At 41.6% G+C, this 26,072-nt stretch overlaps 1 protein-coding gene and 1 long non-coding RNA gene across 4 annotated transcripts in view; one reads left to right on the top strand and one right to left on the bottom strand.

Moving 5' to 3' along the window:
* LOC125638044 (uncharacterized) lies at positions 1 to 3,415 on the bottom strand. 2 transcript variants are annotated; one of them, XR_012668908.1, is made up of 3 exons: positions 3,191 to 3,415; positions 1,684 to 1,772; positions 1 to 626 (listed from the first exon to the last, which is right to left on the bottom strand). It is a non-coding gene; the product is annotated as an uncharacterized LOC125638044 (long non-coding RNA). The 2 variants fall into 2 exon arrangements; XR_012668907.1 differs by lacking the exon at positions 3,191 to 3,415 and adding an exon at positions 2,822 to 3,025.
* PPFIBP2 (PPFIB scaffold protein 2) overlaps positions 3,049 to 26,072 on the top strand; it is a 222,714-nt gene continuing 199,690 nt past the window's right edge. The window contains exon 1 of one of the 2 annotated variants that reach the window (XM_075129436.1): positions 3,049 to 3,132. The gene's annotated coding sequence lies outside the window, so the exon portion shown is untranslated. The remainder of the gene's footprint in view (positions 3,133 to 26,072) is intronic. The other variant, XM_048852573.2, reaches the window with a different exon arrangement.

The following is a 26,072-nucleotide window of genomic DNA, read 5'->3' as shown; positions in this document are numbered from 1 at the left end:
TCATTGTTGCTTCACATTCATGCATTTTTTATTCATTCATCACACAAATAGGGAGATAACTACCAAGGTAGCCCACGAGGGGTGGTGGAGGAGAGAAGGACAAGGCCACACAACACTTTAAAACTTATTGAATGCCAGCCTTCTGTTGCTTGGGCAATCCTCTGGGGTGGAGTGGCCGGGTGGCGGAAGGCCCCCCCACCACATTCTTGGGCGTCTAGGTGAGGAGGCTATGGAACTTGGGGAGGAGGGCGGTTGGTTACACAGGGGCTGTAGTGGCGGTCTGTGCTCCTGCTGCCTTTCCTGCAGCTCAACCATACGCTGGAGCATATTGGTTTGATCCTCCAGCAGCCTCAGCATTGAATCCTGCCTCCTCTCATCACGCTGCCGCCACCTTTCAGCTTCAGCCCGCCACTTACTCTCTTCAGCCCTCCACCTCTCCTCCTGGTCATTTTGTGCTTTCCTACACTCTGACATTGTCTGCCTCCATGCATTCGTCTGTGCTCTGTCAGTGTGGGAGGACAGCATGAGCTCAGAGAACATTTCATCATAAGTGCATTTTTTTTCGCCTTCTATCTTCACTAGCCTCTAAAAAGGAGAAGATCCTGTGATCCTTGAAACACATGCAGCTGGTGGAGGAAAAAAAAAAGAGACAGTGGTATTTAAAAAGACACATTTTATCGAACAATGGGTACACTCTTTCACAGTAAACCTTGCTGTTAACATTACATACACAGCACATGTGCTTTCGTTCCAAGGTCGCATTTTGCCTCCCCCAACCACGTGGCTAGCGCCTCCCCCGTCCCCGTGGCTAACAGCAGGGAACATTTCTGTTCAGCCACAGGCAAACAGCCGATCAGGAACGGGCACCCCTTAAGCACCCTATTTCAACCAGGTGACCATGAATGATATCACTCTCGTGAGGATAACAGAGAGAGATAAAGAACGGATGTTGTTTGAATGCCAGCAAACATACACTGCAATGCTTTGTTCTACAATGATTCCCAAGTACGTGCTACTGGCCTGGTACATGCTAGTGGTAAAGTGTCCTACCATGGTGGACGGAATAAGGCTGCCCTCCCCAGAAACCTTTTGCAAAGGCTTTGGGAGTATATCCAGGAGAGCCGCAAATGCCAGGGCAAATTAATCATTAAACATGCTTGCTTTTGAACCATGTATACTATTTTAAAAGGTACACTCGCCAGAGGTCCCTTCTCCGCCTGGCGGGTCCGGGAGGCAGCCTTGGGTGGGTTCGGGGGGTACTGGCTCCAGGTCCAGGGTGAGAAACAGTTCCTGGCTGTCGGGAAAACCAGCTTCTCTGCTTGCTTGCTGTGAGCTATCATCTTCCTCGTCCCCAAAACCTGCTTCTGTGTTGCCTCCATCTCCATTGAAGGAGCCAAACAACACGGCTGGGGTAGTGGTGGCTGAACCCCCTAAAATGGCATGCAGCTCATCATAGAAGCGGCATGTTTGGGGCTCTGACCCGGAGCGGCCATTTGCCTCTCTGGTTTTCTGGTAGGTTTGCCTCAGCTCCTTAAGTTTCACGTGGCATTGCTTTGGGTCCCTGTTATGGCCTCTGTCCTTCATGCCCTGGGAGATTTTGACAAATGTTTTGGCATTTCGAAAACTGGAACGGAGTTCTGATAGCACGGATTCCTCTCCCCATACAGCAATCAGTACCCGTACCTCCCGTTCGGTCCATGCTGCAGCTTTTTTGCGATTCTGGGACTCCATCATGGTCACCTCTGCTGATGAGCTCTGGCCGCCATGGCAAGCTGTAGGTGACCATGCAAACAGGAAATTGAAATTCAAAAGTTTGCGGGCCTTTTCCTGTCTACCTGGCCAGTGCATCTGAGTTGAAAGTGCTATCCAGAGCGGTCACAATAGAGCACTCTGGGATAGCTCCTGGAGGCCAATACCGTCTAATTGCGTCCACAGTACCCCAAATTCAACCCGGCAAGGCCAATTTAAGCGCTAATCCCTTTGTCGGGGGTGGAGTAGGGAAATCGATTTTAAGAGCCCTTTAAGTCGAAAAAAAGGGCTTCGTGTGTGGACGGGTGCAAGGTTAAATCGATTTAACGCTGCTAAATTCGACCTCAACTCCTAGTGTAGACCAAGGCCTAGATAGATAGACTTTACTAATATGAATGAGTTAAGGCTCAAAACGTTGCTGAGAGGTAGAGAAAGTATTAATGATCCCATTTTACAGACAAGAAAACTGAGGCACAAAGTAGCAATGATCACAACTTGTCCACTGTCACACAGGGAGTCAATAGCAGAGCTCAAAATAGGTCGTGATTCCTTCCATCCCTTTGTAACCAAACCCTGATATAACTATTTTGGTTGGGGGTGATATTTTACTTTTAAAGTTATACTGGTACAACCTCCACCATGGATGCAATTATAACCAGTCTAAAAGTGCTTACATTGATGTAGTTTATTACCCTTCCTGTCTGGAAGTAAGCTACACCACTATTTCCACTTTTAGACCAGTACAACTGCAGCCACGCTAAGGGGCTTGCACCACGTTAACTACACCACTAGAGAGGTACTGTACAACTCTGGGTGCAGACGAGACCTACGTGTTGGCATTTTACTGCACCCATGAAAGCCTGTTAAACCAAATACTCTGTAGCGAAAAGTGTGGAAAGTTTGCACCCGAATGTACCTGCTGAACGGGAAAGGTCTAACCGGCAAGAAACACCACCCGCCCGGCCTCCCCTTGTTCCTGCAAAAGTGTTGCTAAAACTGCCCCCGTGTGCAGCCAGTGACCCCGGGGCTGCTCTCAGCCCTTTCTCCCGTGTGCCCGCGCCCGGGGGAATACCTGCCCCGCAGCAGCGCCGCCGAGCCAGTGCCCCGGACTGCCTCCCCCCCGCTCCCACTCCGAATCACGTGGGAACAATAGCTGCCTGCCGGTCCCGTCCCCAGAACCAATGGCGCTGGCGCTCGGACGCGGGCCGCCGGAGTCCACTCGCCCGAGGCAGCCGGGCGCAGGGGCCAGTGCGCGGCCAGGGGCGGCCGCTGCGCGCGCGTCTCCTCCAGCCCCGGGCGTGAGCAAAGCGCCCGCGCACCTGCGCCGGCCGGGGCAAAGCGCGCGCCCCGGGGCGCCACGCCGAGGGGAACCGGGCCGCTCAGGTCAGTGCCGCCGGGCAGCCCCCGCCAGCAAACGGTAACTCGGCCAGTGCTGGCTCACCTGGGGGACGGGCTGGGCTGGGGTCTCCTCCAAGACACCCTCAGCGGTTCTCTCGCCCGCTGTGCCCCGGGCGAGCCTGGGGTTGCGTGGGACCAGGCTGCGGGGCGCGCTGAACTCTGCGCTGCCCCAGCCTCGGCCACTGCCTGGCGGTGTGGCCTCGGGCACCTCACTTCGCTGCTCCATGAGCCCAGGGCTGCGCTCAGTTTCAGCGCTGGTGCCAGGGCGGGCGTGACTCACTTCAGCGTAACAGCCAGCAGTAATCCAGCCTTCCGTGGCTCAGTTTCCCCTCTGTGTAAACACCCATCTCACAGGCTGTTCTTGGAGGCGTTTGTTAATGATTTTAAGGTGTTGTAAGTGTTTTGTTAGACGTGTGCAAGGGGTTTAAAAATCCCTTCAGTCATATGAGTGTCTGTAAACTAAGTGCAAAGCTGGGGCTTCCTGGTTCCTTTTTTGTTTTGTTGCATTATAGGGACTTTTATTCTTTCGCCAGTAACATTGAGACATTACTTTTAAATGAAAATGACTCATGTAGAGACTCCCTTATGCATGTTTATTCTTGTAGGTTAAGAAGGCTTTAAAAGGGAATTTGTGCTGGTGGGTTAATAAACTCGTTTATTGACTTAAGGCTGTTGATTCAGAGTATGTGCTGTCATTGAGTACATCCTGGTGTAGCCAAACTTAGTTAAGTGGAAGAGAGGAATGTGCATATTGTTGCATGACCTGCAATTCATAGCACTGCTGTGCTTTCAGCATTCAGTCCTGCTTTGTTTGTTTGTTTTTTGTTCTCATTGCTGCAAGAATGAAAGAAATCTGGATTCAGGTATACTTTATGTAATGTTGGCTGGAAGTGTTTATCCAATGAAAAGAAAAGGAGGACTTGTGGCACCTTAGAGACTAACAAATTAATTTGAGCATAAGCTTTCATGAGCTACGGATACATCCGATGAAGTGAGCTGTAGCTCACGAAAGCTTATGCTCAAATAAATTTGTTAGTCTCTAAGGTGCCACAAGTCCTCCTTTTCTTTTTGCGGATACAGACTAACACGGCTGCTACTCTGAAATTTATCCAATGACAAATTCAGAAAATAAGTTACCAAAGGGAATAAAATAGTTAAGAGGACAGACACTATATATGGAACAATGGGAGATTATTTTTTTCACTACACAACAATAGATCAATTCTAAACTCTCAGGAGCTTGACTTTTGTTGTATCCAAGGCCCCATCTACACCTAAAAATTAGTTTGACCTAGCTAAGCACTCATGGATAAGGCTATGATTTAGTCACCAGTATTTTTAGTAAAAATCATGGACAGAGCATGGGCAATAAACAAAAATTCACAACCCGTGCCCTGTCCATGACTTATACTAAAAATACCTGTGATTAAATCTTGCGGGGACCTGGTGGGGGCTGCTGCTGCAGGGGGCAGGGCATGGGGGGGCACCCCAGGACCAGAGGCATCAGCTGCCAGGGGCTGCGAACCATGGCTGCCCTGGCTGGGGCTGGAGGCCACCGGAGCAGTGGCTGGTGTGGCTGTCCCTTGGGCCGCTCCAGCAGTGGCTAGGGTGGCTGTCCCAGAGCCACTTGAGTAGCTGGCCCCGGAGACAGCCACAGTGGCCCCTGCATAAATCACAGAGGTCACATAGCTAAGCCAACCTAAGCCCCAGTATGGACACTGCTAAGTTGACTCAAGAATTCTTCCAGTGACTTATGTGATGTTTCTCAAGGGGTGGATTTACTCTAGTGGTGGAAAAAAACATTCTGTCGCTGTAGCAAGTGTCTACACTATAGTGGTGTAGCTGTAGCTCTAGAACTTGTGCGTTAGGGTACATCTACATACTTTTTCAACCCGGGAAGATATGGGCGGCAAAAGTATGGGGCGATGTCAAATGATCTCTTATTCCATGAGTGTTGACTATGCTTAGGACCCTATCAAATTCACTGTCCTAGGATTTTTTAAATGGCAAGAGAAAATACAGTAGGTAAACTAGTGGATAGGGGTGTCTGTGTAGCTAATGGTTAAGATCAAGTATAGTAACCTGTATATTAGATAATTTTAATATTAACTTTAAAAAAATTAAATTTGTCTATGGTGTGAGATTTGCATTAGAAAACATACTGTAATAACCCGATACGGTTCTTGAATTGCATTCAGTTGCTGATTGTGGTCTTTTTAGGGGAACTTTCTTCTCTTCTCATTTTTCTTTTGGTATTAAGAAGCTGCAGTAAATGTGTGTGTTATGTGTATATACTAGCTGACAGTAGAACAGGTTGATTCCGAAACTTTTACAAAGAAGACAGAGTGAATGGGATGGGAAGTAATATTCACAGGGCCAACAGTAAACATAACTTTAAAAAGCACGTTGAAATCAAAAGGCATTGAGGAGTTAATTTAGAAGTGGGGAGAGACCAATGTTATCAGTATCTGAATTAAATATCCTAGAGCCCACAATGACACAGGCCTGAGAGCCTGATGACCTGAGAAGATGGAAGTGGTGTCAGGGTGCAGGATGAAACTCAGGGTAGTGTTCTTGAATTGAATTTGCAGTTGTTAGTGTAAAGCATTACAGTGCCTCTGTAGTGTAGGGTTTTGTCCCCATTTTGCAGGTGAATCAGGAAAACCTGTGTTTCTATGTCTGACTCTGCCATTTAATCCCCAGATGATAAAGCAAACAACAGACACTTTACTTCTCAATGAGCATCCACAAAGGGATTTAATATGCTTTAACTTCATACCTTTAGTTAATTTGTCTTTGCTCTCCTGAGTGTCCTCATGTAGACAGCCCCTTAGGTTGCGAACTTTTCAGGACAGGCACTTTCTCTTAGAATGTTTTGGCAGTGACCAAGCACATTGAGATCCTGGTCTTGATTGGGGCCTTTAGCTAGAGCCCTGCGTGGATACAAAATTTCTGTCCACATCCAATCCATGATCTGCAAAAATGGTCCATGGATATCTGAGGATTTGCAGGGCTCTACTGCAATACCAATCAATAATAATGAGAGGTGAAGTGACATGTCCACCAATGTACAGAGTCTGTGGCAGAGACAGGATTAGCACCTACAACTCTTAATATGCTTTAACCACTAGTCATGCTGCCTTTCATAAAGGAAAAACCTGTTTAAATACAAATCTTATGGTGACAGTGATGTGAGAAGGAAGGAAAAACGGTGAGACAGTTTAATATGTCTACTTAACCCACTAAAATTACATCATATTTATGAGAGCTTTCACACATTCGGAGAGCAAGACCATTTATCAGATGTCTGTGTTTATAGTGGGTTAAGGTGAAGAGAGGCTCCACTGGCCCAGAGTTGCTTCCTGAGCTGAGTGTCAGACATTCCACTTGGGAAGAAGCCACCCTTGCTTTTCACCTCTACACAGCTTACGCTGGAATGATGAAACTGTACGGGTATTGCAGTGGGGCTTTCCTAGGCTTGGATATTAATCAGTTTACAAGATTCAGGGTCTACAATCATCACCTCCTTTTAGATGTCTATTTTTTAAGTTTTTAAATATAATTCAGAGCATTCAGTATTTATCCAAATAGAGATGATAACCTTTAAAATATAGGAAAATACTTTCTTTATGGTAAAAATACATTCCCTCATGCCAGGTGGGTGAGGTAATATCTTTATTAAGAACTTCTGTTGGTGAAGGAGACAAACTTTCAAGCTAGACAGAGCTCTTCTTCATCTCTGGTAAAGGTACAGGGAGTGTCACAGCTAAATACAAGGTGGCATATATTGTTTTGCATAAGTCATTAATACATATTCTAAGGGACTATTCAAGGTGAAGTGGCCCATTAACACCTCTTCAGTCATAGGACAAAAGAAGGGGGTTAGTGGGATACATATTGTTGTAATAAGCCATAAATCAATGCCTTTATTAAACCATGAGTATCTAGTGTCTTGCAAAGTTATAAATTTAAGATCTCAGGCTCCTCTTTTGAAGGTATTGTGCAGGTTTCCTTTGAGGATGAGGACTGAGAGGTGAGGTATGGAGTGATCATTTTGTGAAAAGTGCTCACCCACAGGTGATAGTGTTTTTGTCTTTTATTATTTTTCTGTGTAAGTTCATTTGAGAGCATAGTGATTGTCTGCTTTCACCCACGCAGTTATTGGGGCATTTAATGCATTGGATGACGTACACCACATGTGTGACAAGCTGCATGAAGGATCACAAAAATATAAACATAGGCACATTCTAATTAAATGCAAAAACAACGAGGAGTCCTTGTGGCGCCTTAGAGACTAACAAATTTATTTGGGCATAAGCTTTTGTGGGGTAGAAACCACTTCATCAGATGCATGGAGTGGAAAATACAGTAGTGTGTGTGTGTACACTATACACATAGTACAAAAATGGGAGTCACCTTACCAAGTGCAGGGTCAGTCTAACAAGACAATTCAATTAATAGTAGAATACCAAGGGAGGAAAAAACTCTTTTGTAGTGGTAATGAGGGTGTCCCATTTCAAACAGTTGACAAGAAGGTATGAGTAACAGTAGGGGGAAATTAGCATGGTAAAATCTGTTTTTGTAATGATCCATCCACTCTGTCTTTATTCAGGCCTAATTTGATGGTGTCCAGTTTGCAAATTAATTCCAGTTCTGCAGTTTCATGTTGGAGTCTGTTTTTGAAGGTTTTTTTGTTGAAGAATTGCCCTTTTAAGTCTGTTATTGAGTGACCAGGGAGGTTGAAGTGTTCTCCTACTGGTTTTTGAATGTTATAATTCCTAATGTCAGAACTCAATTGTCTCGTTAGACTGACCCCACCACTTGGTAAGGCAACTCCCATCTTTTCATGTACTGTGTGTGTGTGTGTGTGTCTAATATATATACACCTGCTACTGTATTTTCTACTCCATGCATCTGATGAAGTGGGTTCTAGCCCACAAAAGCTTATGCCCAAATAAATTTGTTAGTCTCTAAGGTGCCACAAGGACTCCTCGTTGTTTTTGCTGATACAGACTAACACAGCTACCACTCTGAAACCTGTCGTTAAATGCAGTTTATCGCACAAGGCCTCTCTGTATTTTTTAAAGTTACAAAATGGTAACTTGGAAAGTAAATGCACTAAGATACAAAACAACCTGCAATGCTCACAATTTGGGGGAAAGATAAAAGGCTTCAAAAAACACTTCCAGAAACATCATACAAATGAGGTTACACCATTCAGATACTTGTAGATGTTGTCATGTCTCCCCCTTGCCATCCTTGACTTCCCAAAATAGTTGAATAGCCAAGTTATGCATATTTAGCTTTTTTTAATCTCTCAAAATCCAAGAATTCCAACCCGCAATACTTTTTTGTTGCTCTTCTCTAAATTCCCTCCAGCTTGCAATATCTTTCCGTGGTATATTATCTTTTCTATGCTACATCAGCTTGCCAGTTTATTTTGAGGCATTGCCTGAAGCAATAATTGAGACCATATTTTTCCCTGGATGATTAGCTCTTTGACTTTATTTCATCCCCCACAACGAAGGAGATAAGATGTCTTTGATGAACTCTGGCTGCATAATTTTCCTCTTTACAGTATAGTAGTTCCTGTCTCCTCCTCCAGCTTTTATGTAGGTGCATGTTAAACAACAAAATGAAGGCACTTATTGTAGCTAAATGACTATTCCCGGAGATTTTTAGCTCAATATTTGTATTTACATTCTCTTGTGTTCTTGGTGCAATTCTTTCTCCTTTGTTTGTGTGGATGTTGTGCACTTTGTTTTGCTATAAAATCATTCTCCAGTAGCGCTACAAATCTATTTGGCAATTCATTGATATGTAGAAGCCAATGAGCACAAGATGCTTTAATTGCAAAGATAAGTTTTGTTTAAAAACAACAAAATCAGCAAAGCCTATGCAACTTCTAGATCAACTTGCCTATTGCCTGTTTTATATTCATGATTTGTCAAGTTACCAATTAGGGATTTATAGAACTGGCAGTATGGAGATCTGTGTTCTGTGCCTCAGGTTTGCCATTTGTAAAACAGATAATATTACTCGGGGGGTGGGGGGGGGGACGGGGGGAATGATGTAAGGCTTAATATTTTGATATTTGTGTATGTCCTATGGCCAGAAGCTCCAGGGTAGAATATCTCTCTACTTCCTCCATTGATGAAAGGGGTTGCCACAAAAAGCCTTATTTACATAGGCTACCTACCCACAATTGTTCTTGTAACACCATGGATTTTGTGGAGTAGTGGACTCCCATAGAAGCATACCTTATGGCAAGAGCTCTTTCCAAGCAGCTAGGACACTGCTCAAGGGTCCTATGTGCAGACAATACGGATTGAGGACTTTGTGTTGAGAGATGATGCAGAGGACAACAGCAGAGCTGAGCAGGCTCTGGTGAGGCCCTGCTCACTCAGCACCTTAATAAATCTGAATCACTAAAATGGGTTAAGTTGTGGCACTTCCAGGTTAGACCAGACATGCGCCTTCCATTGGGACTGGAGACAGACCTGCAAAGAGACATGTGGACTATGTTGCTACTCTCTCATCCAGGTTCTGAATGGGGGTCAGTTGATTGGTGTGGTGGTGCAGTTAGGGAGCTATGCGTGGGACAGTCTCACCTATGGGTAGGAAGGGAGTTAGATGGACTACTGCCAAAATTATTGGAGTATTTTATTCTTTATTTGCATTTATATTCTGTACATATTTATACATCTGTTTAAATGTGTTCCTTTTTCCCTAATAAGGATTTCCTTGTCTGTACATGGTCTGAGTGTTTGAGATTGGGGCAGTTCTGCCTGGTAAGGGCACTTGGGGATGGTGCATTTAGTTTCCCCAGGATTCTGGCTCGGGGCTTGAACCAGTTTAGGTGTTCGTCAAGAGGGACCTAGATATACTGAACCCCCAGCCCTTTTTGTTTCCATTAACTGCCTGGCAGAAGGGTTAAATTTGTGAAGCACTTAGTATCCTGACTGGAAGCCCATAGAGAAGTGTAAAGAGTTTAAATCGCATACATGTTGGGTACTTGACTTTTTCTGCCCAGTCAAAGAGTTTGCAGTAGTAACAGGTGGAACTGTCAATTAAATTTAAAATTACCAAACTCTGATGGTGGAGTAATGTGTTTAAGCCATAATATATGGCACAGGGACAATAGCAGATTTACTCCTGCAATAACCAGGTGACATTAACTGAGCTAAAATTATTCACGGGAGTGGGTATAAATCAAGCACATCTGTTATCTTCTTACCTTTCGTCTTTTCCATTTCAGAGTTGCTTTGTGTTTTATTGGAATATTCATTATAAATCCTGTCTAGTGTATTTGTGCACTGCACTGACTGTTAGCAGAAGAGAGTACCAAATAACAGCTAAAAACAATAGCACCCCACAGCTATATCATTCTTAAATTTTTATGGTGACTAAGTATTTTGAGCATAGGCTTTCCATTCAACCTCTGCTGGCCGAAATCGGGCACCATAAGGAACCCTCCTACTTACTTAGAATTAAGTGTGGTGTTAAAGTTAAGCACATGCTTAAGTGCTGTGCTGAATCGGGAAATATTAGTCCAGTTCATGTGTTGCAAGTATCTCCAGCCTTTTTCTTAGGGTGTCTGTCTTGACCCCTGGAAATTATACTGCCCCTCTACATAAGAAACTTCCACTGCAAAAGGCTCTACGAATGTTTAATTACTTATTCATAAGGATGACTTCATTTACCTCTACAAAAGAGCCCCTTCTGGGTGAAACATAGCAGATCTTTAACCTGGCACAACCGAAAAAAACCCCAAAAAACTGTTTAGTAGCTTCTTCCCTTCCTCTCCTGTTTAGGAGGACAGGAAATGAAGAAGACTATCCTGTCCAACTGGAATTACAGGGGTAGTTAAGGTAGGCAGAATATATTTACCATATCTGGATCTGGGTCATTACATGGGAGATTTTTAAAGCCACCGAGAGGGTTTGGACCTCAGTCTCAGTTCATTTTAAGAGGAAGTAGGCATCTCTTTGTCTTTGAAATTCCATCCTTCACTTTCACATCCCATTATAAAGAAAGGGGGCCAGATGCTTCACTACCCAATATTTGTTGGCATCCTTTTACAACTGTGAAAAGTGAGTGGAAAATGCTAACGTATATTTATTCTAACATTTATATAGTTAAAATTCTAACCAATCAGAATGCGTTTTACATTCCCTTTGCACAAATGTAAATGACTCCAGAAGGTGCAAGACACCTTCCCTTTGCACAGGTGTAAATGAGTCCAGAAAGGGGATTCAGAGCCAGCATTTCCAGCAGCGAAGTGCACCTGTAGTGCTGCGGCATTGGCTTGGTTCTGCCCCAGCGGGAAATGTACCCCACTGAATCATCACCACTTACAACAGCATGCATCGGTTCCTTGTAAGTGTGCCATCGCAGTTCTGACTTAGTCCAGCCATGCTTATATGTAATGCAACACATATGAGTTGAACGTGTTTATAACCAGAATTTTCAAAAGTGCTCAGCACCATGGGCGGCGGGTCACATAGGCGGGGGGAGACTGCATTCCCAACGGTCAGGTACGATCCCATCCCCTGCTTACCACCGCTCCCTGTGTGTGGTGCCTCCAGCCCTCCCAGTGCTCCGGGGCTAGCCTGGGGCACTGGCCGCAGTGTGGGGGATTCGCCTCCCCTAGCCGGTGGTTAACGCGCAGCCCATGTTCAGCATCCAGGAACTCTCACTGATAATCTTTGGGAAAGTTGTCCACTGGTGTGCTTCAGAGTGGCTTCCAGGTGTAAACACAAGTAAATCAGTCAGCATTTATAACTCAAAAATATGAAAAGACAATACCTTAAATTTTAAACCCATTTGGCAAGATTTGATTGAAAAGATGAGCCATGATCTGGGTGCTAATAAACTCTTGTGTTGACAGTCCACCAGTGAGAACAAATTGGGTCCTTCACTAAGAACACCATCTTTCCAGTCTGCAAGAGTGTGTCTAAAGATTGTCAATAGTCTCACTTATTCTGATCTCTGCCATAAGACCGTATGTAATTCATACGGTAAGCCAAAGTAGCCCATGGAGCACAGGTTACAATGGACTCTCACCATCTCTTTCCACTAAGCAGGTAGGTAATCATATTCTGCAATAACTGGAGCTTCTGAGAGATTTTCAAGGATATCCCCATGTAAATCCCATTTCACTAGTCCAACCTGGAGTGAGGTGCTATAGATGTGTTTAGCCATGTGTTTAGTTTGTAACAACAGAACGATTTCTGCACAGGGAGGTGTGACTGCGGTAAATTTCCATTCAGCCCTCCCTGTGTATTAGAAGCGACAAAAATTGCATGGCAGTATAACTGTGGGACGTAGAGCAATTTAACGCTGTCTCCAAACCTATCACGGAATTCTAAGGGAACTTGGAAGAGGGGGTTTGGGAACTCTGCAGAAGAGGAGTCCTGACACTGTGACACTGGAACTGATTTTTTTTTCTTTTTAGTGAGAGTCCCTGTTATGGCAATATGATGTGCTGACCACCGAGCTATTAAGTGAAGACAGATGATTTCTAACAGTGTTGCTGCATCGTTTGTTTTCTCTTAATCTAATCCTGTCTCATGTCTGTGTAGATATAAATATATCAATCATCATCACCAGGTTATTAGAGCATGGGTGAGTGTCCACACTCCACCCCTTCTCAGCACCTTGCAGAACCAGTCCCTTCCCTCCTCCCCCCCCCCCCCTTCCCGGGGCAAATGTTGATTTATTTTATTTGGCATAACAGTGAATATGACCGTTTTTAGTTTAACGGCAACTTTACCTTTCTCATTCGTGGCTAGCTATATGTACACCCATATCCTCAATGATGCCAGAATAGCTTTTACCTGAGAATTAAATAACTCTCTTTGCAGAGCCTACAGAAGGAATAGAAAATATAATTTCTGTGTCCTGCAAAAATAGTGGCTGTATTTTCTTTCTTTATGATTATACTGAGGAACTGAAGTAAGTTTTTGGTTTCAATAATAACACTGAGAAGGGATGTCTGTTAAATTTTGGCATTGGGTATTTGACATCACTACTTTTTTCTTTTTTAACTTAACATTAAGCAGGTGCATAAGTAATTGCTGGACTGAGTCCTAACTCCATTCGTGCTGTTTTATACGGTCTCTTGACTCTTCTGGAGACTTCCTTTCTGTAGTTTCTCTGTGATTTTTTTGGGGGGGGGAGTAATAAATTAAAAGTAGTACAGTGCAGAGCATTGTCATTTACACATGGGTACTAATACATAAGAACAACATACGGGGTAGATCAGCTATTTACATGCAGGTGGAGAGAGAGAGAGAGGTATGTTTGTTTAATTTTTGAAGGTCGTAATGCAGAAATTGCAATTATCACACAACAAAAATGAAAATAATGCCCAGAATTAATCTTGTCATGATTTTCTTGGGACAATAATATCAATCACTCTTGAAACATAAAGGAGACAATTAGCTATCTGCCAGACAATCAACTAAATAATGGTGAAAATCATGGCTTCCTTAAAAACTTGGAACAATATTTCGATTAATTTTCTTTCCATGTGAGTTTGAAGATGTACTATGCAAACTGCTGTGTATCATTGTTAATAACCATTTTCTTTAAATAGAAAATGAGAGTGGAAAGCTTGATAGTTAAGGGGACATGTTTTCTCAACTGTAATAATATACACTGTGTCTGTGCTAAATTGGATTATCCATGTGAAATGTGAAGTTGTCCAAGATTAAGGTGGGGGATTAAGGAAAGAAAACAGCTGTCTATCAGAAGGAGGAAGGGACCTTTTGAATGCTGTCCCAGAAATTAAAAAGGCTCATGGTAGCCACGGAGAGTGGTTAAAGCATGTGTTTGGGGTGGGAAATGACAAACCAGACTACTGAGAAATTGCAGTGTGCTGGCAGCGACAATGCCTTAACTCCTTATTGGAGGCTAGAGGCATTTTACAAACTACCCAAGGACATGCTGCTAAGCTAGTGATGACTATGTGAGGTAACTGGAGTCTGCATTAGGGGAAGGTGGTACAGATAGCAGACTTGCTTTTCTCCCCTAGAATCTCAGTGTAGGCTCGCATTCCTTGAGGGTGGAGCTGCTTCCTGGGGTCAGGGAGCCCCCCTAGCTACAGATAGGTTCAATCTGCAGTACCCCGATCTGGGATTTCTAACACTCTCAAAATTGGAACGGGGGTTTTGATTCATCCTAAATTTAAGTCATAAGGCAATCTGCAAAGATCAAAGTTGGACACTACTGAAATGCGCAGAGGTTTTTTTTATTAGGGATTCCTGCTTGGGCCCATCTCTAATTACTCACTTATACTTCCATAAAAGAACATCATTTTGTTACTCCATTTGCACAAATTTCTGCGCAAAAATACAGCAGAAAATTCTTAATTTTGATAGAAAAGCCTTTGTCAAATTTGAGGGGTCTCTAAGAAACACTGTGAATTATGGTTTTGTTCAATATAGACCTTGTTAACCCAATTATTGTTTGCATGTTTAACCTGCATTTGGTATGTAAAGCAAGATTGAAGTAGTCCAGATGGTAGCATCTGCTTTAATGATCCATAATCAGAGCATCTTATTTTGTCATTTCACTAAGATTTATGAATATAACTTATTATGATGATCATGTATTTGTGTGATATAATCGTCAAACCAAAGTATTCTGGAGATAATGTTTTGTCTAGAGAAGGCCTTGGAGTAAATCCAATTTAGTAAAGAGATAAGAGACCGTCATTAAGAACCTCATAGAAACAAAGCTTCTGCGTTTAGCTGAGGTAGTCATTATACAATACAATAGCAGTGTGTGTGGTGCATATTCAGAACGATGTTCTGTAAAGAAAATCTAGTCATATTAGAATTGCTATTATCACCTAATGCAAAATTTCTGTCTAGCATCTGTATTATGGTATTCCCTCTTGTGTAATTTGATGGCTTTATTAAATCCAGACTTGATGTTAATTGGTACTATTAATAAAAATCTTGTGTACCACATGTGTAGAGGCACAAGGCATCCTTTGTAAAATCATCTCCACTGTGTATAATAGGAAGCCATGGATCAATTGAACTTATAACAGTATATGAAACTTGTAAAGAGAATTTTGTGAAGAGGCACACAACTAGATTTTGCTGTCTATTTTTATCTTCTCTAAGCATCATGTTTATTTAAGCTTTTTTGAAGACATAAGAATGTACAAAATTAGTTCCAGGTTGTTGTTCAGTGCACTTTTCTTTAATGTTAATGTAGTATAATCTGCATGGAATACAGACATTTGATTGTAGAATTTCAGCACAAAATTTGTGTTGGTATTAAAACAGAACTTTTTTGTGTAGGATGGAAGTAACAGATGGTGTCATTTGTCCTTAGTTTCAGCACTCTAACTCCTGAATTGGAAGAGTTACTGCCTATTAGAAAGGATGTAAACCAAAGTTTGACAAGCATTTCTACTGTTAACCTCCTCCCTTCAAAATGACATTCTAAGCTACTCTAAACAGTAACTATATTTTCTTCTATTTATGCAAGTGTCTGGGAGGTTTGCCAGCCTTTAAGACTATAACAGATCTTACTATTGTTAAATTGTTCTGTTGTGGAAAATAACTCATTGTGTTTGGGGGGTGAGGGAAAAGGAGAGTAATTTTCCATTCATAATTTGGTTTAATCCAAAATCTTTCAATAAGACATAATGTAATGGGTGTGATTTTCCTCTCAGTTATGCTGGTTTTATGCTGTAATAAACAGCATTCTTTTTTCTAACACAAGAAATTTCACAAACTTACAATTAAATTTGCTTTTAATTAAACAAATTTGTAGTAAATTTTCCCATGTAGATCTTGTCCAGCAAGTAATGTTTTATTTACAACGTTTGCAATTTGGGTTTCTGTTATGATTTTTAACAAGCGTCTTATATTCACTAAAAACAGTAAAGTAAAAAACCAACTTTGGGTATGTTTTTAAAGAATGTTTGAGTGAAAGTCCAGCTAACACCAAAATATATTACATCTTCTTTAAAAATAATCTAAATCTTTTTATGCAGCTCAAATTTTAAAGTACTGGAGATCATGTCATGGAGAGTTCCAGGTAGTTCCATATAATTCTTTGTCTCACTATACCCCAGTTCGCTTCCACTTTCCTGTAATAACAAGAACTGCTGTGTAAATGTAGCATTAATACATATTCCTAGGGGGAAAATATAACATTCATGTGAACACAGATTTCTGGTTGGAGTGGAAGGAAAATAAACTTGACTGGACCTGTGGCATGTTCTGTTCATAAGAATTGCAGTGGGAAATGAGACACTTCATTCCCATATGAGAACATATTTATTAACTCCTCCATTGTGCTCCAAAGAGTTCAAATATGTATTTAGGAGAGAGATCAATGTTATTTTCTCTGAATAAAGTCTTAAATCTTTTGCAAAGAATGGTATATGAACAAAGCATTTTAACAGTAATAGCGATTAATTAATTGAATATAAACTTGAAACTTAGTCTCTCAGAAACTGGAACCCTTATATATGATTAGTTGTGTATAGGTGTTCTATATTTCAGGCTTTCTCCCCTGGGTGAGAAGTAAAAATGTTCTTTAATGTAGGAAGTTGAATGCTTTCAAAGTAATTTTATCTGATTTTGAAAAGAATAATACATGCATAGTCTGATCTAGCAAGCTATAAAATATAACAGAGTGAAAAGGGAAATACATGGTGCTTTAGAAAGCTTTTGTAATACATGTGGGAAAATCTGTTCCTGCCTATGAATATCTTTTGGAGGATTTGTAAGTGTACTCAAAAAGCATTTAATAGACAAATACATTAGAAGTCTACAATAGCCATTTACCTCTTCTACATTTGCTGCAATTGTGCCTGATAAGTGTTCTATTTTATATTAGTTGTAATCCAGCCTAAGAAATAATGAACTACTGTGAAAACTGAGGATTTGTTCAGTTTGCTTTGTGGCTATATTCCCTGCTTTTGTTTGGACTGTCAGTTTATTCTGTTTTAGTTGGTAGATTACAGCCCCAATTTGTGGTTAATTCACAAGAGTATGAACTACTTGCACAGTGAAGGGTTGTGTAGTATCAGGCCTGCATTTATTTAAAATTGTTGTTCTTGTATTTAGATGCAGGTTTTTTGAACAATTGCTTCATCTTAAAGACAAGAGGAAGTCCATACACTTGGACGTATATTTTGGAATCTCCAGTTCTTGACGCCCAACTTGCAATACTTATGGCCTGATTTTTTTTCAGAGGTGCTGAGCACCCAAATGTCAACTTAGGTCATTAGGACATGCAGGTGCTCAGCACTTCTGAAAATCAAACCTTGTGTCTAAAAATTGAAGCACCAAAATTTAGTGGATACTTATGCAAATGTAGGCATGTGCACTGCAGTACATAACCATTTCTTATAAGGCAAATGTTGGGGCGTTTAAATTAACCCAGTAAAATATACTTTTTTCCCCCCATTTGGGCAAGTCAAGGCCTTCCTCCTTGGCAGCAGAGGTCTCTGAGAATAGCATAATTCCACGGCATAATGGCAGGTGGGGAGATTGTTAGGTGTGTGACAGAAAAAACAGATTTTTTTGTTTCATTTTTTTTCAGGATTAATAAAACTGTCTTTTGAATAGCTCTACTTGGTGTTCCTGATGTCATTTCACACTCAGTGAGCAAAATGTCTTTTACTCTTTCAGTGTGAACCAGGACTAACTTCATACCTTTTTATAACTCAGCTGAAAGCTAAGTCATTCTGGATTGACACCAGTATGAGAGTAGACTTTGGCCCAGTTTCTTCAAAACATAACTCCCTCCCCCCCCCACTTAACTCTCTCCATCTCACTGACAACTTCAGTCTCCCTGTTTCCCAGTCTCACAACCTCAGCAGCAGTAGCATCTTCTCTCTCCTTTCTCACTTCTATCTAGTTTGGTTTGGTTTTGCTGTTAAGTCATCTGGCTTCTTCCTCTTCTTCCAAAATCCACCTTTTCCTCATAATCTCCATTATTACCTACATCTTGTTCATCCTTCACTTTGGTTACCCTCTAACTCTTTCCACCTTGACCCCCCTCCTCCGCCATACCTTTGTCCCCAGCAGCCTACCCAAGATACTGCTGCTCCAACCATATCACTCCCTCCTCTAATTCTTCATTAGTTTCAGTGTCTTACCGCTTCAAATTCCTCCTCCCCAGTGCACCCAAACATCACTAATCTCATGTCTCACTACTCTCCCTCTTGCTCCATGAGATGGGAGAGTAGGAAGAAATGAGAGCAGTTCTTTAAAGTTTTCCCTGTTTTCACTCCAAAGGTGTTTTCTTTTTACTCTACATCAAACAGGTCTGTGGTCTGAAAAATTGATCAGTCCGGCTATTTCAAAATTACTTGAAATTTTAGGATTTGTAAGTTTGCCACGGGAGCAAGAACATTGTGAGAAGGCTGAGCATCATGTTAGAAAGAGAAGCCAACTGGTAGCTGTTGAGGATTAACTGGTTTTGCATGTTCACTAACAAAGAATCATGTTTTATTTTTACCTTCTCTTGCTAACTATATTCTGTAGGCTCAGAGGATAATCAGTGAGTGTATTTTTATTGTTAATATTGAGATAATGTTGTTTCCCTGTGAAGCAACATGACTTTATTTGCAGTAGGACCAAGCACCACTAGGAAATGTTTCATATGTTGCTGAAAATTTCCACTGGGTCAAATCTTCAAACGCTCCACAGGATATAATAAATTCTGTTTTACTAACTCTGAGTACCCCCTCTGGTGTCATTGTTCTGTGCCACAACTCTGTGCTACAGGGCTTCTATCCATCCTGTAATGACATTATTCAGCAAACTTAAAATAATATGAAAGCTCTGCTTTATTTATCTTGTCTGTTAATGCAGGGTTTTTTTAAAAAATCCATTTGCTGCAGAGCTGATGAAGTTCTACTAATTTTGTAACAGTGGCTGTGTACTTTATATTCTGCTAGCATGTACATTATTAATGAATTTTTCAATTTTTTTTTTAAACTTGGTTGCAGAACTTTGGGTGGGCTAGAAGTAGAATATAGCACAAGTATTCAGGCCTGACGTTTATTTACTCTTAACAGATAAAAAAAGATTTGACATTAGTTCGGCCTTTTCAAGTTAGAGGCAAAATAATATTTGATATCAAATACTTTTTCCACATTTCTCACTATTATGACGCACCTATGTGTGTTTGACCATTCTGACATCTGTGTTTGGACAAGAGTTCTCAGGTCATTACTATACAGCGACTCCCCATAGGGCTCCTATTGCTGTTTTCCCAGTGCTAGCAACCCTGGGAGCACTAGTGTAGAATGACTGCTGGGGTTTTTACTACTGTTGCCTGACGCTGGTCAGAACAGCTCTAGTTATCTTGGAGCTAAAAATGGTGGCATCTGGTGTATAGTGTCATGTTCACCCCTGGAGCTGAACTAGTATTAAAACAGTGGTGGGAGAAGGCCTGCATGTGCATGGTATTTTGCAGATAGAAAAGAAGATATGATTCCAGCCCTGAAGAGAGTGCAAGCTAGAGTCACACTTGCTGGCACAGGGAGGTGCAGATTACGTCTCTCTGAACCACAGACAGGATGACTTCATAAGGGGATCATTGGGAGAATGGGGGGAAAAATCCATGCATATGAACTACTTCCCTTCTGAGTATCCTGACCTTTCCTCACCCAGTCCCTCCACTGAGGCTGTGACGTTGGAGAGCAGCAGTATAAGCACTGAAAATTTGGGGTTCTCCCTCTCAGGAACTGCGCACATTTTCACAGTTACAGAACTCACACTTTCAAGGCCTCTAGCTTGTCTAACCCATGCCTGCTTGGTGTGGTGGTCTGTTCCCTTTTAGCGGTATCTAGAGATTGAGTCTGCTACAGCCTTGGCGAAGAGCCATGTGGCTTTTAGTTCACACAGTAGATCAGCGGTAGTCAATAGGCGGACCATGGGCCAAATCCAGACCACCAGATGCTTTTGAATGGACCACAACATCTTTTTATTTACTTAGTATCATTATTATTGTTTTTGTATTTTCTCTGGAGTCTGAACCTTGACAGTACCTTGACCAAGAAATTTGGACCTTGACAAAAAATTGATTTACCCTTGCAGCAGGCTGAAGCTCATACATTAAGTTTCAGAGGTCCCAGGTTTGCTCCCGCCCTGATAACTAGGGTCTATCAGCATTACAAAGGCTCTTTGCCATTGGATCACCTGGGCTCTTGATTTGGCCCCATGTTTTAGAAACACTTCTGACAAGTAAATCTTTTTTTAAGGTAATTCTTCTAGAGAGATCTAGAGTTAGTTTTTGTGGGGGGTTTTTTTTTTTTTTTTTGGTCTGTAAATGTGAGAGAGGAGTTTCCTCTCTTTGTAATTAAGTTTTCAAGAAATAATTTAACTAGAGCTTAAATGAGAATTAAACAAAATATTAATCATAGACATCAGGTACTTCCTCATAATCTGTATTATTGGAGAGAATGGATTCCTGTTTGTGCAGCGGAAAGAATTGCCATAGTCAATTAAAATATTTATTTAGAAACAAATCTGACAACTTGAGCATGAACACACTTTCACAAACTATACATGCATCATAAAATATGAATTCAAATAATATATACTCCCCTCAGTGCACATTATCACTAATGGGAGTTTTTAAATCAAATGGGAATAAAGAATATTTTTGACTCATAGTCATAACCCAATATGCTGGCAATAATCTAGACTCAGGATGTGGAGATAAAAATGAAAAGGGAGAAAAGAGTACAGAAACGGGACTGTCTCTAGATCCAACTTTCACAATCTGAAAAATGTTAAGATGGCTTTTATTCATAATATCAAACGCTCCGATGTACATAGCCCTTCAAAAAGCTCTTTTGGACATTTTACATTAGATTTGCTTACAAACTGAAGGAACAAAATATGGACACCGGGTAGAATCAAGCACGTGGATTTATTATGCACAGCGTTGGCAGGAGTGTTATCTGTTTATTAGGCTTAGAGATACTGCCAAACAATTGATTACAATGGATTATATGGATTTTATGGGCGGAGGGAAATGACCCCTGGCTAGGTCTAGCAGCAAGACAAGATAAGCATAGTACCCAATGGTCAAAAGGTTACATAATGTATATAGTAATAAAGATTGTTTTTTGGCTGTTTGTGTTTTTTAAGGCGGGCACTGGCAATGGCCTGGAGGAGAGGTCCATATTTGTGAAAGGGAGGATATTATATTTTATACTGACATGTTTGAATTTTTTTTTTATAAACTCAACACTGGTGTGTAGGAAGGCACCTCTTCTACAGAAGAAACAGGTCGCCTTTTATTTCTTAGGTTTGTTTGCAACTTTGAGATAAAGCCCCCAATTATAATTTCCACTTGGCTTCTTGCTGACCAAGCTTATTTTAGCAAAAAGCAAGATTGTCCTTTGTTTATCCTGCTTCTTCGCTAATATTGTTCACTATTTGCTAGGCCTTTGTCTTCTTGACTAAACTCTGGATTTTGGGCCTGTAAAAAGAGCTGACACAGTCTATATATCAGGTTGTAACATAAACAGCATATGGATTTTAGCCCTTCACAAACTCTAAAACAAAATGACTGATCAGAGGAAGCTGTCCACAGAAGTTCTAGTGACTCATACACCGAACTAGTTTGAGTGTTGACTAGTCCCCATCACACAGAATCTAGGTAATTTTTATAATTTTTCACTAATGTATGGACAGGCAATCACACACACAGAGCCATGGCCATGAACCCTTCTTACTCTGCTCCTCTAGCAGATTTCATTTGGGATGAACCTGGTTCATTATGTTTATATTTTGTAAAACAGCTGTATTTGAGGCAGTGTAGTTTAGTGAGCAGGACACTGAAGTAGGAGTCAGGAGATCTGGCCTGTATTCATTGATCTGCTACTGTCAAGTTGTGTGACCTTGGACAATTCACCCCTGTGCCTCAGTTTTCTCCATCCATAAAATGAGTATAATTATAGTCATCCTCTTTTGTTAAGTAGCTTGAGATCTGATGAAAGGTGTTACATAAGAGCTAAGTATTGGGTAATATTACACTTCTAGCACTGAGACCTAATATTAGACCTCTAGATGGTAACAGGTACAGCCTTTTATCATTTCTGCAGAGGGTCTGTTATGTCAACTCCTCTGCTCTGCCAGTAACGGTCTGGGGCCCCATTGTCCACTTCCACCTCAGCCATTGCTATGCTCTGTTCCACGCCACCCTTTATGCACTGAACACCCCTCCTGAGCTGATCTGCAATGTTGCTCTCTCCACATTCACATCCCTACCCAGGACCAATTTGTACAGACACCTACAAGAAATTCACTATCCAATAGTGACTGAGTAGAAGGGATAATTAGGGATTAGTTTATATAACCAACAACCCTCTCATCCCGACCCCTTCCAAAACAACCTCAAGACATACTTATTATCCACCTGAACATATGGCTTTCATGTTTTATCCTTTTACCTTGTAAGCTTTTGGGGGAAGAGACTATCTTCCTTTTAAGTCTGTAACTAGCCCCTAGCATATTAAGTCCAACTGTAATTTGAATAATATAAGTTTGTAAATGGCATTAGCGGAATTCTGTAAATAATCAGCTACACAGAACCATCTCCCACTTTGTGGAAATTTTAGGGTGCATGGCCAAAGTTAATTTTTTCTCATACGAAGGTACCAGAGCATTAGTTAGATTTAGTGTGTCATCACATTCTGTTTTGGGACTGGCAGGTGGCCCTGATATTAAGCTAAATTCATTAGTTAATTTAATAGTTTGGTTGAACACTTGTAAGTAATTTTTACTAATATTCTATTATTCACTGTTTTTCATGAGCCCCAAAGTACGTACCACAATAATCTAAAACAAGTAAGGCTTGGTCTACATTACAAAGTTTTGTCAGCATAGCTCTGTCAGTGACCAGTGTGAGAAACCCACACCCCCCTCGCCAACACAGCTGTGTTGACTCAACTGCCAGTGGAGGTGCAGCTGGGCCGGCAGAAGATTACTGCTTGTGGCATAACTAATTTATCATTTGGAGAGGCGGCGTTAGCACACCAAGAGGGAAAAACTCCTTCTGTCAGCCGAAGCTGTGTCTACGCTTGTGGGCTCTGCCAGTATAGCTACACCAGCAAAGCATTTGTAGTGTAGGCAAGGCCTCAATCTTTCGCAAGTGCCATTAGTGTGCCCAGAAACTTCAGTTCACATGATGGAAAATGGCATGCTGTATGGTTCAGCAGCTTTGTTGTTACTTGCTTTTGTCTTATCTAATGTAGCAAAGTTTTTATCTAGAGTGGCATAAAGAAAAGGAAATTCATTCATATTTCAGGTGACTGATCAATACAGTTCACTTTTGAATGGTTTTGCCAGAAAGTTTTGAAAATTTATATTTTAAAATGAGGGTATCATCTTAGTTATGTTTTTTTCTGTTTAAAAAAAGCATTTTAAACATTCTAAAGTTATGTAGCAAAACAAATCTTTAGGTGTATAACTATTATCTGTTAAACTGCTTAGAGAATTTTGTTCCTTGTAAATATATATATTAACCGTTTACACTTGCGTAGAAATGTGTAAAAGGTCCTCCTCCTCGGATGGATGATGGACATAGCATCATCTGGTTTGTGGTTAGTAAGAACTTCAGGCATTCTTATGATAAAAGATGCTATATATAACAAAAGCTTTCTAATTTCTCTCTCGTATCACATGACACCAAATATTATCAGACTGACTGTTTGCAGCATGCTGGGCACTTAAATTCTTTTGTAGACCCATAAAAAGACTGCACTAAGTACTCAAGCAAACTTCAAGTAGCTATGTATCTAGTTTTACTTCAGCTGTCAGGGCAAAAGGGGCCGAAGAACGAATAATCTTTTAGTCAGGTATTAAATAGCCAGGCCGAGCACTTCAGTGAGTTCTCTGTATGACTGATGTTAAGATCCCTTTTCTAGATAAACATGTTTCCCCATGTGCAAATACAGCTTCTTCATGAGACTCACCATTAGGGATCCCAGGCATCTCATCACATACCCATTAAGGGCTGCCTCCTGTTACCACTGAAGTCAGTTGAAAATCTACTACTGACTTCAATGGGTGAGTAATTGAGCCATTAATCAGTCTCTAGCCATTTCAGTATTCAGACTTCTATCTGGGTTTACTGGAAAATGAGGGGAATGTCAAACTTTCTCACCACTCCTTGAGCTGGGAAAGGTTACCAGTTTCTCCCTATGCAAAGTTTAAAAAGACACAGTGCTGCTTTTGAACGTCAGCTGTTTCTGTGCTTCACTAGTTCCGTTCTCCTATGCAAAGTTTTCTTCCTGTAATTGCTAAACTTTGTTCCTCATCCAGCTAAAGAAATTCAATTTGATGTGAGTTCCAAGTGTTTGGTTTAGAAATTAACTGTGGTAAAATGAATATTAGAGGTACAGTTTTACCTGTGGTCCAGTTTCTACCAGTAGGATTATGAAAGGAGTAAGGTACTAACTACTTACTCACTGTGAGTAAGGGGAGCAGAATCTGGCACTAAACTTTTAGGTACAGATCACTGCCAGTGGAAGTGATGTAGTTGCCGACTGGATAAAGGTATCTTGCAGACAAAAGAGAGAGAGGAAACAAGAATATGCAGATAAATTTTTTCCATTCTGATTTGACTTGGTAGGTTGGCTGTTTCCTTGTGGCCTACTGTATAGGAACACTGTGTATTCAATATTGTTTTGTATGCTTTTTACTTAGGTGATGTCTACACTATAAAGTTAAGTTGGTTTAAATTCTGTTGACATACAGCCACTGCTGTAATTACATTGCTGTTGCATGTCCACACTACGCCCCTTGTGTTGGCTGAGTGCATCCATAGTAGCAGCTCTTGCATCGACACAGAGAGCTGTCCACTGTGGGTTGCCACCATCTTCCACAGAGTGTTCTGGGAAGGGTTTGCAGTGCCTCATGACAGCTCAGCATCCCATGATGCAGTTTTCTCTGTCCCATCATTCCATGGGCTTCCAAACACATTTTGCGCCCCTTTTCAACAGCCCCGGTAAACTGCACACCTGCCATCTCTCTCTGAAACCTTGAATCTTGCACTGCTCTCCAGTATTGTGATGAGCAGTTTGAACATAATGCACCTGATCCTGCAATATTTCATGAGCTTTGATGATGATCATGGTGTCTGCCCTGTTATGTGCCATGGAGAGAAACAATTCAAGATTGCTATGGACATTTACAGAGCAGCTGCACATGGCGGATCATTGGTCCTGGGCATGAGAAACAAGCACTGAGTGGTGAGATCGCATCATTTTTGTAAATATGGGATGTTGAGCAGTAGCTGCAAAACTTTCAGATACACAGAGCCACCTTCCTGAAATTGTGTGCAGAGTTTCTCACAGCCCTCTGGCGCAGGGACACCAAAATGAGAGCTGCTGTAATGGTGGAGAAGCGAGTGACGATCGCTGTTGTGGAAGCTGGCAACACCAGACTGCTACCGATCAGTCACAAATCAGTTTGGAGTGAGGAAATCCACCCGGGGTTGCAGTGATGGAAGTGTTCAGGGCCATTAATCGCCTCCTGCTACGAAAGACTGTGTCTCTGGGCAATGTCCGTAAAACAGTAGATAGTTTTGCAGCAATGGGATTCCCTAACTGCAGTGGGGCAATAGATGGCATGCATATCCCTATTTTGGCGACAAAGTACATCAACAGAAAGGGCTACTTTTCTATGGTATTGAATGTGCTGGTGGATCACTGGAGTTGTTTCACCGACATCAATGCAGGCTGGTCAGGGAAGAGGCATGATGCACGCATCTTTAGGAACACTGGCCTATACAAAAAGCTGCAAGCAGGGACCAGAGGATTACCACTGGGGATGTGGAAATGCTAATGGGAGACCCAGCCTACCCCTTGCTCCCCTACAGCCTTACACCGGCCACCTTGACAGCAGCAAGGAGCAGTTGAACAG

Source organism: Caretta caretta, chromosome 6 (genome assembly GCF_965140235.1).
Source record: "Caretta caretta isolate rCarCar2 chromosome 6, rCarCar1.hap1, whole genome shotgun sequence".
Taxonomy (NCBI): Eukaryota; Metazoa; Chordata; order Testudines; family Cheloniidae; genus Caretta; species Caretta caretta.
The sequence above is the reverse complement of the archived record's forward strand: the minus strand, read 5'-3'. Positions and strand labels throughout refer to the sequence as shown.